The sequence below is a fragment of the Pseudophryne corroboree genome, chromosome 5 (assembly GCF_028390025.1).
Source record: "Pseudophryne corroboree isolate aPseCor3 chromosome 5, aPseCor3.hap2, whole genome shotgun sequence".
In the NCBI taxonomy this organism is placed as follows: Eukaryota; Metazoa; Chordata; class Amphibia; order Anura; family Myobatrachidae; genus Pseudophryne; species Pseudophryne corroboree.
The window spans coordinates 470,893,661-470,912,908 of NC_086448.1; the positions used below are offsets into that span (position 1 = coordinate 470,893,661).

General features: G+C 41.8%; 1 protein-coding gene across 2 annotated transcripts in view; it reads right to left on the bottom strand.

The window, feature by feature from the left end:
- CDH18 (cadherin 18) overlaps positions 1-19,248 on the bottom strand; it is a 947,256-nt gene that overhangs the window by 14,271 nt on the left and 913,737 nt on the right. The gene's annotated exons all lie outside the window — the stretch shown is intronic.

Consider the following 19,248-nt stretch of genomic DNA (forward strand, 5'->3'; position numbering starts at 1 on the left):
ATGTGCACTGCAGAAGAGGCAGATGTAACATGTGCAAAGAGAGTTAGATTTAGTGTATTCCCTGATATCAGCCTGTCCTGCTAAGTGTTACTTTTTTAATACGGTGGGCGTCCATGCATTGTTTTATTGTCAACATGCTGCCATCAGGATCAAGGAGAGATTTTTTTGCACCGTCTCAATTAGCAACAACACCAGGCCACATGTCATTACAAATCCAGAAAAAAATTCTTATGGTGCTCCAAACAGAAAATGAAATACAATCCTAAAAGAAGCAAAACCAGCAAATTAATGAATATATGTGTAAATTTACCTTATGCTACTTCAAAACTAATTATTTGAACACTGTGCTAAAGGGTATACTTTTTCAGAAAAATTTGCTATAATGCAGAAAAAAACAAATTCAAATGAATTGAAACCATATTAGGTGACACTTTTTTCTACAAGTTTTACATTTAATACTAATATATTATGTATTTTTTTCACCAATCCATCTATACTATAAGACTTAAAAAAAGTATCTAAATAGAATACATTTCAAAACCAAAGAATTCCTGTATATTATTAAAAATACATATCTTCACTTAAAAATACATTTTCCTCTAATACCAGTCCTATTGTTTTATGCAAAGTTTTCTTAGTAAATATATATATATATATATATATATATTTATATATATATTTATATTATATATATATAGAGAGAGAGAGGAAGCGGAAACCATTCTGTTAGTCAGGATCTCGGACGTCACAATGCCAACACCGGAATCCCAACTAGCGGGCAAATTCCGACATCGGATACCCGGTGCCACAGGCTTTGGAGGCGGCACTCAGTTTAAAGTCTATGCAAAGGCAGGTTAATGCCACATTTTTAAGTATTTTATTTCACTTCTTCATCAGGTCGAGACCAGAGAACTTATGAAGAAGTGAAATAAAATACTTCAAAACATTGCATTAACCTGCCTTTGCATGGACTTTACACTGAGTGCCGCCTCCATGTTTGCTATGTTGGACCTTTTGCACTACAGGTATCTAGGAGGGCACCTGGGACAGTAATCATGTGTTTGGAGAGTGCTGACACAAGCTTGTGAGTATATATATATATATATATATATATATATAAGTTTTGGTGGATGGACCGGCACTCCCTCTAGGTCACGCAGGTGTGCCCAGGTGCCCTCTGATGAAGTAAGGTAAAGCAGTTGGCAATGAAATATACGAAGCAGACAGCGGCACTCAGGGTCTTGTGCAAAAGATCAAGTGTATTAAAATCACTCCATTAGCTCCAACGTTTCGGGACGCGCAAGTCCCGTTGTCAAGGTGAGTTTCAAAAAAGAAAGAAATAGACATACCTTTATACCAAGAGGAGAGGGAGGAGGGAAGAGCCCCAGGTGCTGGTGTGATCGGCGCCGCCCGGCGGGTTCCGGCGTCTGCCGCTGACGTCATCGAGCGGCGTCCGCCGGAGCCATGGAGACCCGGCGACGCTGACACTCCGGATGACGCGTCGATGTAAACAAAGAGAAGTGTACAGTGCTGGCGACTGGCTCAGTGGTGGGGCCGTGACGGTCGCGCCCCTATAGGATGAATTGGTGCACAGTGTATGAGGAATGTGAAACAAAACGGTGTGTGTTACTAAATAAAATGCTGACGTGGAAGGGATGGAGGATGGGAATAAACATAAGACAGCGGAGATAGAGTGAAAGAGCCGTAGGAGTGCATGTTGATGTTTGAGAATTAGGATGGATGTTAACGTGTCCAATACTGAGAGGGACCCGGGGGTCGAAAAAAACAAGAAGCGGTGTGTGACTGCTGTGCTCAAGTAGCCATCCCTAGACGTGAAAGATTCAGCAGCATGAATCTGCTGTGCCCAAGTTGTCATCCCCATGGTGGGGTCCGTAAACTGAGCCAGGCCAGTGTGCAGAGGAGAAAAGACGGACGTGTGTTATAGGTGCTAAAAAGGGTGGTGGGAATAGCGAGAAGGGGCAGGCAGTCCCTGAATTTGCCCAAGAAGGGTGAGAAGACTGAGGTTAGTGGCACTAGTACAGCACTGTCGTGACTAATATTAACAATGAGTCCACTAGATGGGTTATGGGGGTCAAAAACAAGTTATGCTGCACCGAGGAAAGGTTGGAGTCAGTGTAGATTTAGCAATGTCCCCTTGGTCCTCTTTGAACTCTTTACTTGTGCAGAAAAAGATTCCACGGCATCTGCTCATTCAGTCCTTTCGGGCTGAGTGTATCGAGCTTGTAAATCCACTTTGCCTCAATGCAAAGTAGTTTCCTTTCCCTGTCTCCGCCCCTCAGAGATTTGGGTACATGGTCGATCAAGATGTGTCTGAAGTCGTTGATAGAGTGCTTCTTCTCCGCCTAGTGTCTAGCTACTGGCTGGTCCGAGGGCTTCCCTGACAACGCCTGCTTTATGGCTGACCTATGAAGGGCCATCCTTTCTCTGGCTGTACGGATGGATTTCCCAACGTAGTATAAATTACATGGGCATATTATCAAATATATGATGTACGAGGAGGTACAGGTCAGAGCGTGGTGAATCTTCACTTTGGACTCATTGTGGGGATGTTTAAATGTGGTGCCCGTTATCATGTGCCCACAAGTGGTGCATTTCGGACATTTATAGCACCCGGCCGGTCTGGTCAAAAACCCTTTAGGGTGATCGGACCAGGATTTGAAGCCTGTGACGTCCGTGTGTACCACAATGTCTTTTATGTTGCGGCCTCTGGTGAAGCAGGTCATGGGGCGTCGGTCTTTGAATGTTGGTAGGGATTTGTCGGTTGCAACTATGGGCCATAGTGCTCTTGAGGCCCGAGGAATAACCGGACTAGCAGTGTTGTATCTGGTCACAAAAGGGATGATATTCTTATCCTGAGGTTTGGCCTCGGTCCCCATGAGACTGCTTCTGGGGAGTTGTAGTATTTCGCTCTTGTGCTGCAGAAGTAGATTACGGTCATATCCTCGTTGTAAAAACTTGTCTACTAGTTTGTCCAATTCGCCTTCCAGAGTGGATCTGTCACTGGTAATCCTGGAGACTCGGATCATTTGGGACCGTGGAAGTCCCCTGATGAGGCCCTTTGGATGGTGGCTATTGGCCCTCAAGATGGTATTTTGATCCGTTGGTTTGACATAAAGTCCCGTAGTGAGGCTCCCGTCCTCGATTGATATGCAAACGTCCAGATAGTTGATACTCTCCTTGCTGGTTTGAAAGGTATACTTAATCGGGGAGTCGCGTGCGTTGGCCGTGGTCATCAATTGTACAAAGGCTTCCTGTGGGCCGGTCCAGAGCAGGAACAGGTCGTCTATGTACCGAGCATATAGGAGGATATAGCTGGCTGTTGAGGAGTCCTGGAAGAAGACCGTCTGTTCTTCGCTAAACATATAGACATTAGCGAAGGAAGGGGAGACACTGCTCCCCATCGCACACCCTGTCTTCTGTTTGAAGAAACGCCTGTCAAACAAGAAGAAATTTCTAGTGAGGGTCAACTCAAGTAACTGCATGAACAAAGAGTGATCCAATGCATCCATTGCTTCAGACCTCAGGAATTCCTTCATAGTCACCAAGCCCTCTGCATGGGGGATGCTGGTGTAAAGGCTGTTGACGTCGATCACACATAGAATTGTATCTTAAGGGACCGTTGGAATAGATGCCAGTAACTGCAAAAAGCAGGTAGTGTCTTTGATGAAATATTTTTGCCTTACTACCAACGGTTGTAGAATTTTATCTAACAGAATAGAGACTGGTTGATAAATGGAATCTCTGGGGCTGAGATTATCGGACGCCCCGGTGGACGCTCCAAGTTTTTATGAATTTTTGGAACTGTGAAAAATAATGGGACTACCGGGAAGTCCTTGGTGAGTGCCTTCTGTAAATCAGGGCCAATCAGTCCATCAATGCAGGCCTTACTCAAAATGCCGTCGAGCTCATGTTTATAAGCGTCGGTGGGGTCATGCGGTAGTTCCTCATATACTGACATGTCCGACAGTTGGCGTTGCACTTCTGTTAAATAGTCGGACAGGTTAACTATCACTATACCGCCCCCCTTGTCGGCGGGGCGGATGATAATGTCCTTGTAGGACCCCAGATCTTTGAGGGCTTTGAGTTCTGCCCGAGACAGGTTGTAGTTAATTCTCGGACAAGCTTTTTGGTACTTGGAGACCGATTCATCCATCAGGCGGATGAATGTTTTAATTGATGGATTAGTGGACGGGGGGTCAAATGACGATAAAGTTTGAGACCTCACGAACTCCCTGACTTCAATAGCTTGAGTCGAGGGTGGAGCAGTGGTGTGGTGAGCTTGAAAGAATTCCTGTAGCCTTAGTTTTCTTGCAAACCGATGGGAGTCAACTTGCCATGCAAAATCCTCAAATTTAGTGGTGGGGACAAAAGACAGGCCTTTCTCCAGTATTGCCATTTCGTGCACGGTGAGGGCCCTGTCGGAAAGGTTGTAGATTACCGATTTTTTCTTGTTGAGGACCCTCTGGTTCCTCGTGCATTGCCCGCCCCTGCGGGTGGGCGTCCTCGTCTGCCTTTTTCTTTTTCGGAAGCTGGTGTTATAGGGGTCCCTAAAGGGACACGTGGTGTAGCTGAGGAGCCTTCGCTGTCCTGTGGGATGGTGTCATTGTCACTGTTGTACGTAGCTGACTGGAGGCTCTGCGCTTCCCTCCTTTTGCGCCAACTGTGCCTGGCTCGTGCGTTGTATGGTTTATGCTCCCCTGGTTCCCCTCCCATAAGCCACCGATAGACTCGGTTCGAGTCATAGTCATCCTTGACTATCTGGTGCTTGTTTCTTTTGAATTTGATAAGGTCCCTGCGGTAATTGTCGCATTGGACCTGTAGTTTGGTCAGCCATTCGTGCTGTGTGTCGTCCTGTAGGCTGTGTAGATGTTCAGTTTCCATACGTTTGATTTTATCACGGGTAATGGATAGTTCTTTGCCCGCCTCTTCGACCACAAGGAGCATCACGTCCAGACTGCATTTGTTCAGGATTCCTATCCATTTTCTGCAAAATTCCGGACTGAAACGGCCGATTGTCGGGACATTACGAACCCTGAAACCTCTGGGTATCATCTTCTCCCTATGATAATCTGAGAGGGAGATCCCGTGCAGGAGAAAGTCAATCTCTCGACGTTTGAGTTTTAGCAGTTGATGGTAAATGTCCGCGGCCGATCCAGTTTTTTCGGAATAGTCAAGTTGCTCTGTGAAGCGTAGCCGCTCGGCGTCGTCGTCTGTAAAACTATACAGCTCCCCTCGTGCCGAGGGCATTCCTCTACAGCCTGGATCACCATCCGGGTGGGAGCCTGACGCCACTAGTAGACAAGTTTTTACAACGAGGATACGACCGGAATCTACTTCTGCAGCACAAGAGCGAAATACTACAACTCCCCAGAAGCAGTCTCATGGGGACCGAGGCCAAACCTCAGGATAAGAATATCATCCCTTTTGTGACCAGATACAACACTGCTAGTCCGGTTATTCCTCGGGCCTCAAGAGCACTATGGCCCATAGTTGCAACCGACAAATCCCTACCAACATTCAAAGACCGACGCCCCATGACCTGCTTCACCAGAGGCCGCAACATAAAAGACATTGTGGTACACACGGACATCACAGGCTTCAAATCCTGGTCCGATCGCCCTAAAGGGTTTTTGACCAGACCGGCCGGGTGCTATAAATGTCAGAAATGCACCACTTGTGGGCACATGATAACGGGCACCACATTTAAACATCCCCACAATGAGTCCAAAGTGAAGATTCACCACGCTCTGACCAGTACCTCCTCGTACATCATATATTTGATAATATGCCCATGTAATTTATACTACGTTGGGAAATCCATCCGTACAGCCAGAGAAAGGATGGCCCTTCATAGGTCAGCCATAAAGCAGGCGTTGTCAGGGAAGCCCTCGGACCAGCCAGTAGCTAGACACTACGCGGAGAAGAAGCACTCTATCAACGACTTCAGACACATCTTGATCGACCATGTACCCAAATCTCTGAGGGGCGGAGACAGGGAAAGGAAACTACTTTGCATTGAGGCAAAGTGGATTTACAAGCTCGATACACTCAGCCCGAAAGGACTGAATGAGCAGATGCCGTGGAATCTTTTTCTGCACAAGTAAAGAGTTCAAAGAGGACCAAGGGGACATTGCTAAATCCACACTGACTCCAACCTTTCCTCGGTGCAGCATAACTTGTTTTTGACCCCCATAACCCATCTAGTGGACTCATTGTTAATATTAGTCACGACAGTGCTGTACTAGTGCCACTAACCTCAGTCTTCTCACCCTTCTTGGGCAAATTCAGGGACTGCCTGCCCCTTCTCGCTATTCCCACCACCCTTTTTAGCACCTATAACACACGTCCGTCTTTTCTCATCTGCACACTGGCCTGGCTCAGTTTACGGACCCCACCATGGGGATGACAACTTGGGCACAGCAGATTCATGCTGCTGAATCTTTCACGTCTAGGGATGGCTACTTGAGCACAGCAGTCACACACCGCTTCTTGTTTTTTTCGACCCCCGGGTCCCTCTCAGTTTTGGACACGTTAACATCCATCCTAATTCTCAAACATCAACATGCACTCCTACGGCTCTTTCACTCTATCTCCGCTGTCTTATGTTTATTCCCATCCTCCATCCCTTCCACGTCAGCATTTTATTTAGTAACACACACCGTTTTGTTTCACATTCCTCATACACTGTGCACCAATTCATCCTATAGGGGCGCGACCGTCACGGCCGCACCACTGAGCCAGTCGCCAGCACTGTACACTTCTCTTTGTTTACATCGACGCGTCATCCGGAGTGTCAGCGTCGCCGGGTCTCCATGGCTCCGGCGGACGCCGCTCGATGACGTCAGCGGCAGACGCCGGAACCCGCCGGGCGGCGCCGATCACACCAGCACCTGGGGCTCTTCCCTCCTCCCTCTCCTCTTGGTATAAAGGTATGTCTATTTCTTTCTTTTTTGTTACTCACCTTGACAACGGGACTTGAGCGTCCCGAAACGTTGGAGCTAATGGAGTGATTTTAATACACTTGATCTTTTGCACAAGACCCTGAGTGCCGCTGTCTGCTTCGTATATTTCGTTGCCAACTGCTTTATATATATATATATATATTAATAATATATAGTTTACCCTTATTTACTCTATCTGCAGTTTTGTTTTTTCAATTATGGACACATAGCTATATGTATCTATTTGAATTCGAAGATAATTCTGCTTAATTTCAGTTTTGGTGGAAATTTTAATTGTTTATACATTGTTATTGCACATAATTAAACAGTAGCTACAGAAAATTTAAATTTTTCAGTGGTAATTTCCTTATATTATCGAAATAAAGGACTAAAGAAAAACATACAAGAGTAAATATTTTTTATGCATGTATTTACATTCTTTAGTCTTCTAGAACATCAGAAACAAATCTTTGTCAATTCATGCCTAGTGTGTAACATTTAACATTGCAGTTTGTGTTCTTACAAATATGGTGGATTCTGAAATAATCGCAGGATTATTCACAGGTTTGGGATTAGAAATAAGTATTAGAAATAAGTGTTATTCTAAAATAATTATACCATTTTTTAAACAATGAAATGCAATTATTAATTTAACAAATAACCTACATACTGCTAAGAGTTATGGTTTTATAAATTTTATAAAACTCATAAAGGTACAATGCAGTAGCCTGAAATTGACATTATGCAAAATCTAAAAACAAAAATAAGTAAGAAATTAACCATGCATAGTTATTATACAAACTTAAAGCTTGAAATACCAAACAACCATACATCTCTTGGATCAGATGTCCTTAAACTATAAAAAGTGTTTTATGAAACACTGGTATTCTCTTACTAAAGTTTCCTTTTTTTAAATCATGAGTTTAATCCCAATCAAGCCTCACAGCTGACTGCTTTTTTGTTATCCTAGGAGTAGTTTATTAGAAATCTGACTGCCCTGGAATCAGTACTTAAAAGTAATTATACTGTAAGTGGCAGTTTTTACTTCGACAGCAATGGTTAATGAGCCAGACAAAAATCAAGGAGAGATACTGTAGATTCTTTGTAAATACTAATGAAGATAGCCTCAGTAGGGCAATGAGGTAGAGCATTGTTTCTCAAACTCAGTCCTCAAGACCCCAAACAGTTCACATTTTTCCAGACCACCTTGCAACTGCACATGTGTGTTACCAACCATCACATTTTGATGCAAGGGATGAGAGTGTTATACTCCCATTATATAAATCACTAGTGAGGCCACATCTTGAATACTGTGTGCAATTTTGGGCACCATACTAGAAAAAGGATATTCTGGAGCTAGAAAAGGTTCAGAGGTGGGTAACCAAACTAATTAAGGGCATGGAGACGCTGGAATACGAGGAAATGCTTGCAAGGCTAGGCATGTTTACACTGGAAAAGAGAAGACTAATAGAAGACATGATCAACATCTACAAATATATAAGGGGACAATACACAGAGCTTGCGCAGGACCTATTTTTAGTAAAATCAGCACAGAGGACACGTTGACACTCGCTTAGGTTAGAGGAGAGGAGATTCCGCACAATGTTGCGCAAAGGTTTTTTCACAGTAAGGACAATACGTGTTTGGAATTCTCTGCCTGATAGAGTTGTAATGGTGGACTAAGTCAACACCTTTAAGAATGGGTTAGATAAATTCCTATTGGATAGGTATATCCAGGGTTATGGTGCGTAGTCACTCATTATAGTTACTATGAAAAGGGAATAAAACACAATGGCTGACATCAGCATCAGACAAAATTTAGACCAAATTAATCCTGCATAGGAGACCACAAATAGGTTGAACTTGATGACAAATTGTCATTTTTCAACCTTAGATACTGTGTTACTATATTAAACAGATGACCTGGAAAAAAATTAACTTTTTGCGGTCCTGAAGACCAAGTTTGAGAACCACTGATGTAGAGTAACAGTTTAATTTTAAGATCCCAACTTACAACCTACTGGCACCAAGGTAGTAAGTGGAATGTTTATTGCTACCTAGATTAGTACTAGGGACCAAATCTATGCTTAAACCATATAGGTGACATTGATTTGTTATCTCCAGGGTTACCAGTCTAGGGCATCATTTTAGGTCACCCAGTACTAGTTTAATTACAAATAATGTAATGCCTCTCTAGTTGCAGTAATATGAACATTACAACATTTTGACAAGATATCTATAATATTTAAATTGCAAATTATGAAAAATGTACAAAATAATTGTGTTAATTATAGTTCATACTAAAATATATATTTTTTAGATATTTTTGTTAGGTTATCATTCATGAAATAATTGTGATTCCTAGATTTTCTCTCAAAGCTTGATAAATTGCATTTCTTATCCCATCTGAAAACAGGTTGCTAAATCAGTCATATAGTATATCACTAAGATCTTAACACAAAGGCATTCTATACTATGGGCCTAATTCAAGGTTGATTTAAAAAAAATTTTTCCTCTGCAAAACCATGTGCACTGCTTGTGGTGCAGATATAACATGTACAGAGAGAGTTAGATTTGGGTTGGTTATAGTGCTTCTGTGCAGGGTAAATACTGACTGCTTTATTTTTACACTGCAATTTAGATTTCAGTTTGAACACATACCACTCAAATCTAACTCTCTCTGCACATGTTATATCGGCCCCACCTGCAGTGCAAATGGTTTTTCCAATTAGAGGAAAAAGTTGTTTTGCAATCAACCTTGAATTAGGCCCTATATACTATATACAAAGCAAAAGCTCCCACCTTAACATGAACTGAAGAAAGGATAATAGATCAATGCTGTTCTTTTCTGGTTTGTAGTAAAGCTTTACAGTGTGTGCTAATGTCTGAGATTTTATAGTTAATACACTCATACAGCATGGCCAGCTAGCAATTAACTAACCTACAATCTTTTATGTAGTATACCACAAAAACATCTAACTGCTTGACCTACCTTTGGGTACACCTAAGTGGTTGTGTAGGGTGCCAATTTTTACTGAATATCTAAAACACTGAATCAGCAACATAATATTGCTCTTTCAGTTTTTAATGCCCCATAGCACTAACACACAATGCACTAGCCAATGACATGGAAGAGAAGCAGCCAACCATTTCTTAAATGTGAACAGTCAGCTGCATCTGTGATGGACTAGGAGTAGAGTGCTTGAATATGATGGCACAGCCAATGACCACACCACCTAATCAGAGAAACAGAGGTTGCTGTTCCACCTACTGCCTGCTAAAGCAACAATCAGCAGGGAGAGGCACAATACCAAACGGGGGGTATCATGCATCAGGATTTTCTTTATCTAAATAGCTTTAAAGTAGAAATATAAAAAAGTGGCACCACCACCACCCCTACCAAATTCTTAGGATGGTTCAATAAGTAAGGTAACAAGACCTCTCAGATGTGTAATGTTCTCTATTTCATTCTTATTTCCAACTAGACCACAGCCAGTAGATCACTGCTTCCCCTCACAGCCACTAGACTGTACCTCATATTAGTGATACTGTCACCACATCAGTTGCAAGATGGAAGGCTTGTATAAACATAATCAAACATTGAGGTGCATAGCGTGATTAGATTTCTGTATCTAAAGGGTACATAGCACCTGAAATTCCCTGCCAACTTGTCAAGGTGTCCGATGATCATGTCATGTTGTAAAAAACAGGTTTGTGTTTGGGATGGTTGACATTATGGTAAGGGACCCTGGGTTAACCAACCCTATTGCCCCTCCCTTAATCTGGCCCTGCTGTGTGACATATAACAACATTTAAAGATTATTACAAAAATGAAGCCAGAGAGATCTTAGTGATCTGTGCAGTGTTTCACATAAACTCTCATGCCAGAGGCAGGTTTATTATTTGGTGAGCTTGCTGCTGGTTTTGTGGTAGGTTATAATTATGCTGCATCTTCTAATTGTCTAACTAAAAAAAATGATAACTGCGTCAACGTACTATTGTGTTGTAAAGTCTGCATTATTAGCTGATTCCTAACTGATCTGGCTTTAGTAAATCAGTGCACTGCAAACCTACTGGGAATCCATCTAAAAAGCCAATCCAATGCTTAGCACATTAAATCCAAAATCAGAAAAACATCTGGTGAATGCATTATTCTAATCTAGTTAAGATTAAAATGTTTAAATCTGGGTGCATACTGTATGTGTAAATGTCCTATTGTTCTTACAATTCAATAAACTAGTTGTACACTACAGGTTTAATGGGTCTAGATGAAGCTTAGTGTATATTTCACTATTAAATTACTTGAATACAAATGATATTATTCACCACTGTTTGTCAGGGGACCTACTCCAATATCTAACAGAAGATGCTTAGAACTGTTGAAGACAATGGCGCTGTAACTGGCTTCTTTAGGAAGGTACAGTAGCTGTTATATTTAACCCTCTGTCAAGCGCACCTCTGGGACTCCCGGGTTCAGGCGCTGTGCGCTGACAGGCGTCTGTTAGAAAATCATCATTAGCATCTAATTAACTAAATTCTAATGCTCTTAAAGTGATCAGTGACCTTAATTAGGATGTACAAAGAGAGAAATCGTAGGTTTTATGGGCCATTTCAGCAGAAAATCTGAAGAAAAAAAGAGAAAACACGAACATGAGTATAAATCTGGGCGCAGTGTGCCTGAGAGGCCACCCTGGACGAACCTACATATTTCCACAAAATATCCACAACCTTTGTAATCTTCATTCATAAAATGATCAAAATAAATAATAGGTGAAAATAAAAGGAAAAACAAACCTTCAAAAGTCGGTGGAGTTTGGGCGCAGTGTGCCTGAGAGGCCAGGAGGGTCACTACTGCACTCCACGCAGGTGGCAGGAAAACTGACTAGGGTTTTTTTTACAGCACTTAGAGATAGGAAGGTACTAGGAGAGACAGGCCCCTGCACCCCCTTGGGGCGGAGAGGGGAGCGAGAACAGCTTTGCAGCGCCTTTCAGTCCACCTGCGCCTGACTGAGGGTTAAATCACTGCAGGGGTCTACTTGTATGGAAATTCATGCCATATACTGTTCTTAATAGTATGCTTAATGTTGTGTCCTAATATTGGGGCTAATTCAGACCTGATTGCTAGGCTGAGTTTTCATACAGTGGTCTAAACTGCACAGGCGTATGCACTGCAATGTGCAGGTGCGCAAAGGTTACAAAGCGGATCACTGCCGAAATTTTTCGGGCCACCGAGAGCATCTCCTGCATGCCCCTGTCATTTTTCAAAAAATTCTGCACCACTAAATTACTGTAATTTTGTGTGCAAAACATGAGACGTGCTGGAATTTGCCCAGATGTAGTGCACACACAATATTGGTGGCATTGCCAAATATCACAAATCCCCATGAGAGCTTAAGCCATTGTGCGATGATGTTCCCCAGTTTCTGTAATAGGTTGTCAGAGGTATGCATCTTATGGAAACCGGTGATACACATCTTAGCCTGCCTAGGAATACGTTGGCATTTGGGAGATACTGCTGCTGGTGCCGCTGCTGTTGTTGCTGCAGAAGGCAATACATCTACCTAATGTGCTGTCAGAGTCATGTAGTCCTTAGTTTGTCCTGCTTTACTTGTCCACATGTCAGTGGTTAAGTGGACCATATTTTTGAGGACACTGAGGACACTTTTCTTACTGTTCCTGTAAAGTCTGCGTATCGCTTGCATAGTGAAGTGAAATCTAGATGGGATTTGGTAATCAACTGTCTAAATCCCACTGCACTAATGGCGGTTACCGGATGCACGTCTAACACCAGCATAGTTGTTATGGCCTCAGCAATCCACTTTGCAACAGGGTGACTGCTTTTGTATTTTATCTTCCTTGTAAAGGACTGTTGGACAGTCAATTGCTTAGTTAGAGCAGTACAAGTGGTTTTCTGACTTCCTCTCTGGGATGACAATCAAACCCCAGCAGCAACAACAACAGCAGTTGCAGCAGTAGGCGTACCACACAAGGATCCTATGGAGGAATCCCAGATAGGAGAGGACTCATCAGTCATGCCATTGACATGGCCTGCAGGACTACTTCCATTTCTGACTGAGGAGGAAATTGATGTTGAGGGAGTTGGTGGTGTGGATTGTAAGAGCTTGGATACAACAGAAAGAAGGTATTTAAGTGTCAGTGGACTGCTTACGCTATTACCTAAAATTTCTGAACTTGACACTGACATGATGAATGCACTGCAGGTGATGCATAACATGTTCCTAGGTGGTCAATGTCCTAATCCCTACTTATTATAGATTGACAAAGATAACACATGGCTTGACACCTGCTGTCCGGATTTGTGGAGAAATAATTCCACACCAAAAAGTTGTCTTTTTGGATATTTTGCCCAGGCATGAAAAAGGGCTTTTTCATTCCATGGAAAACAACTGTCTCCAGTGGTGCCTTATTCAAACAAACCACATCACCATCAGAATCCTCATCGTCAACTTCCTCCTCAGCGCCAGCTACACCAATATCCTCCTCATCCTGGTGTACTTTTACAGTGACATCCTTAATCTCAATATCAGCAACTGGACTGGCGGTGCTCCTCTCAGAACTTGCAGAGGGTGTGCAAATGCTGGTAGGATCCTCCTCTTCCCATACAGTCTTGGGAAGGTCAGGTCTAGACATTGCAACCGAGGACACACTTGGACTCTGCTTGGGGTTTTTTGATGTCTTTGAACGCACAGTTAATTTTTTCCTGTGCTTTAACAATCTTATTTTTCAATATTTTTCATGAGGGAGTAGGACTTCTATCTTCATGGGAAGCTGAACCACCAGTCATGAAAATAGGTCAAGGCCTTAGCCTTTCCTTCCCACTTCGTGTTGTGAATGGCATATTGCCAATTTTACATTTCTCATCAGATCATTTTTTTGGTTATTAATTTTTGCTTCTTGGATTTTACATGCTCCCTATGACATTGGGCATTGGCTTTAGCAGACAACACCCCTGTAATTTATTTTATAACATAAAGGACAGAAACAGTGTATCTTAATTTTAACAACAGAACCCCTGTATTTTGCAGCATACAGGAGAGGGCCAGTGTGCCTTTATTTTCACAGCACCCTTGTATTTTTACAGCATACAAGACAGGGCCAGTGTACCTTTACAACACCGCTGTATTTTTTAAAGCATACAGGACAGAACCATCACCCCTGTATTTTTACAGCATACAGGACAGGGCCAGCACCCCAGTATTTTAACAAAACCCTGTTATTTATTTTACAGCATACAGGACAGGGCCAGTGTACATTAATTTTAACAACACCCCTGTATTTTTACAGCATACAGGGCAGGGTCAGTGTACCTTTATTTTCACAGCACCACTATAATTTTACAGCGTACAATACAGGGCCAGTGTACCTTTACAACACCTCTGTATTTTTTAAAGCATACAGGACAGAACCATCACCCGTGTATTTTTACAACATACAGGACAGGGTCAGCACCACAGTATTTTAACAAAACCCTGTTATTTATTTTACAGCATACAGGACAGGGCCAGTGTACATTGATTTTAACAACACCCCTGTATTTTTACAGCATACAGGACAGGGTCAGTGTACCTTTATTTTCACAGCACCACTATAATTTTACAGCATACAATACAGGGCCAGTGCACATTTATTTTCACAGCATGCCTGTAATTTTACAGTATACAAGACAGGGCCAACGTACCTTTACAACACCCCTGTATGTTTTACAGCATAAAGGACAGAACCAGCACCCCTGTATTTTCACAGCACCCCTGTATTTTACAGCATACAGGACAGGGCCATCACCCTTGTATTTTAACAATACCCCTGTCATTTTACAGCATACAAGACAGGGCCAGTGTACCTTTACAACACCCCTGTATGTTTTACAGCATACAGGACAGAACCAGCACCCCTGCATTTTCACAGCACCCCTGAATTTTGCAGCATAAAAGACAAGGCCAGTGTACATTTATTTTCACAGCACCCCTGTAATTTTACAGCATACATGGCAGGGCCAGTATACCTTTTCAACACCCTTGTATTTTTTACAGAATAAGAGACAGTACCAGCCCCCTGTATTTTTACAGCATACAGGACATGGCCAGCACCCCTGTATTTTAACAACACCCTTATAATTTTAAAGCAGACAGGACAGGGCTAGCACCCCTGTATTTTTACAGCATATAAGACAGGGCCAGTGTATCTTTATTATCACAGAACCTATGTATTTTCACAGCATACAAGACAGGGCCAGTGTACCTTTATTTTGACAACAGCACCCCTGTATTTTTACAGCATACAGGACAGGGCCAGTGTACTTTTACAATACCCCTGTATTTTTACATTATACATGACAGAAATAGAAACACTGTATTTTTACAACACCCCTGCATTTTTACAGCATACAGTATAGGACCAGCACCTCTGTATTTTAACAACACCCCTGTAATTTTACAGAATACAAGACAGGGCCAGTGTACCTTTACAACACCCCTGTATTTTTTACAGCATACATGACAGTGCCCCTGTACAGCACAGTGACAGGAAAGCAACACCCATGTACAGCTGCAGCACCCCTAACAGCACAGGACACCACAGTGACAGGTGAGCACCACTAACAGCACAGGACACCACAGTGACAGGACAGCACCCCTAACAGCACACAGGACAGCATTCCTAGGGAGTACACCCTGACCCCACCTAATGTCACTACCCACAGAGAGAGACAGAGGTCTGCCTCCCTCACTCTCCAAGTCAAGAGTGAAAATGGCAGCGATGGAATCCAAAACCTGCAGGAATCTGACAGTGGGATGATGATGTTTTGCCTTGTCCTGGGAGCTGAGTCTGGCGGGTAGTCCTGAGCTGGACTCGGTTCCTGGCTCAGATCGTGATGTTTTTTGGGGGGGTCGGCTCTCTGAGATCTGAACCACTCATTTCTACTTAAAAGGCAGATGTGGTCTGAAGAAAACTTGTTGAGATTACCGTGCTTAGCATTGTAACTATACAAAATAGGACAGCATTCAGATGTCACTGAAATAACTGAATGTGGTTTTAAGAAACAAATGCAATGTATTTTTGCTTACTACTTCAATTTAAATGGCAAAGAACATATTGAATCTATTTAATTTTAGGTTAAACAACTAGAGTACAAGTATCACATGTTTTTAATATTCCCTAGAAAATTCATATCCCTTCTGTTCCATCAGCAGTAATGTACTTACACTGACTTCTATCACCACCTTCATTTCCAAATATGATAATTGGCTCATCTGTTCCAGGCTATGCTTTCTTACTCTGACTGCTGAGTTCATTTCACTGACTCTTAGAAATAATTACAATAATAATACAATTGCTCTTTTCAGTAATTTATAATACGTAAATAGAACAATATAAATGTTGGTTGCACGTTGTTTCAATTCAACATTTTGCAGGGGTTAGGTTGGGGTAAAAGGGATCCAGCAAAAACATGTATAGTATGATGTAATCTAAAAAATGTTTAAGAAGATAATGTACTGTATTATATATTAATTATATAAAAATACTTACTAATAGAAATATAAATAATAAATCAGAGCTGTATTATACCAAATGGAGTATATATATATATATATATATATATATATATATATATATGTATAAAAATATTTTTCTATATGCATAAGGTTTACAGATTTCTGTTTATCCTTTAGGACAGTGGTTCCTAAAATTTTGTGAATTACAGCACCCTAGACCATCAGAATTTTTTTTCATGGCACCAGTAAGCCAAAAGTTTCTTGTGTTTATTTGTCATCCTTAGATTCAATTGTGTGATGAGGGCCAAGATTTGCTTCTGTTTGTCAACATATTATAAAATATGAGAATGGCGTTCATAAGAATGGCAGCAACCAGCACTGGTTTCACCTATTACATTGACCACAAATAATTTGAATTGGTTCTAGACTACCGATCCAAGGCACCCCTGCAAGTGCCCAAAAACACACCAGAGTGCAACAGCACACAGTTTGAGAACCAATGCTTTAGAATCAAAATGCGCTGTAATACAAAAATAATTTCATAGTTACCTCCAGCTTTTTATACTCTTAAAGGACTCAATCGGAATAAGACATTCAGTGTGGATAAGGCAACTCACTATCTTAGTAGGGCAAGCAGTGTTTTCAGGAAAAGTTTAAAGCTAGTGAGTCTGGTAGAAAGTCTGACAAGGTGATGGCAGGTGTGCCAGAGTAGGACAACAGAGCAGAAGTCTTGGAGGTGGTTGTGAATAGTGGTAACCAGACAACAGGGAAACAGCTGGGGAATAAAGTTACAGGCAGAAATTGGGGTTACGTTGTACAGGGAGACAAATTGGTGAGAACAGGACAGGGTGGAGCTATGAGAAAGGTGTGGGTCCTGTGAGGAAAAAAGGAGCATCAAGTTCATTCTTAGTAAGAGCAACCTTGAGTGATGGAAGAGGTGGTGGAGGGAGAGAGAAGCTAAAGGAGAAAAGATAGGCAGAGAGAGGGAGGAAAGATAATTAAATAGGACATGACAAAGAAATAATAGAAGACTATACACAGAATGTGACCAATGTTATAAGAGTGGAAGTTGTACTACTGTATGAGTAAAGTCAAAAGATGAAGAGAGGGAGAGTAGTTTTATAGCATCATCATCTATGAGAAGTAGTAGTATTCCATTATACTAGGAACAAAAAAGGCCCAAATTGTGTGATTTTAGTTTTGTTTTGTTCAATTTTTGAACTGAAATCCAAATCTTAATTAAAAACTAGTCACAGCAGTTTGGCGAATCTAAATACAAACCCAGACAATGAATCAGAGTTAAATTCAAATCCAACAAAAATGGTCCAGAACACATCTCTACAATATACCGTACACATAATTAATGTGCTCATAATCTCCCAATTTTAAATAAAACTTTCACTCAAAATTTTGCTCATGTCTGTTGATTTGCCTTGTACAGACCTCATATAATGTTTTATGCAGTAATCTGTACTAGCAGTTATTGCTAGCTCGTGGATAACCATGTATGTTTTGTTATGGTTATCCTTGTATATTCTTAGCAAGAAAAAAAGGCATTTGTTTCCCCCAGCACCCTGAATGATAACCGTAACCAGATATAAATTCCACATAATAATAGAATTCAGAGATCTCCGTTACACATATTTGCGCAAATGTGTGAATAAGCCCCAAAGATCTCTGAATTCTATTATTATGTGGAATTTATATCTGGTTACGGTTATCATTCAGGGTGCTGGGGGAAACAAATACCTTTTTTTCTTGCTTAGAAATACCCCTCCCTTTCGAGCACCTGAATGATATCACTAAGCTAATTGAGCATCTACCAATATATATGTTCCTTGTATATTCTTGCAACTCTTTTCATATTTATTGCCTTAAATTTCTTCATTCATGTATGTCTTATCATTAAGATAGTCCTGCACTACAGGCTGTGTGGTGCTCTACAAATAAATGATGATAAAACCCCCACTTCCACTAACAGTTGGTGTCCCCCAAGGTTCTGTTCTTAGTCCTCCACTTTTTCTCCTTATGTCCTCTTTAGGTGAGCTCATTAGCTCTTTTGACTTACTGTACAATATCATCTCTATGCTGATGATTCTCAAATATACCTTTCCTCCCCTGACCTCCACCCCACTCTCCTCACTCGTATCTCCAATTATTTCTGTGCTATCTCTTCTTGGATGTCCCAGCGCTTTCTTAAACCCAACATGACTAAGACTGAACTGACCATCTTCCCACCCTCCCACACAATCTCACCTTCCACAATTGAATTATCTATTGGTGGCACTACTATCTCTTCTAGCCTGCAAGTGCACTGTCTTGGAGTAATCCTTGACAATTCCCTCGCCTTCAAACCACACATCCAGCACCTCTCACAAACCTGCCATTTTAATCTCAAAAATATTTCTAGGATCAGTACCTTTCTCACCCAGGATACCACTAAGCCCTTATCCACTCACTAGTCATCCCCAGACAGTACTACTGTAAATTCCTACTATGTGGCATCCTTGACAAATGCCTCTCTCAACTCCAATCTATCCTCAATGCCACAGCCAGGCTTATCTTCCTCACCAAATGTACTATATTCACCTCCCTTATCGTACAAGCCCTTTACTGTCTCCCCTTCTCTTTCAGAATTCAATTCAAGGTTCTCACACTCACTTACAAAGCCCTCACCCATTCCTATCCCATTTACATATCTGACCTTATCTCCCTTTATACTCCCACCTGTCCTCTTTGCTCCACTAATGCACAGTGCCTCTCCTGTCTAAGGA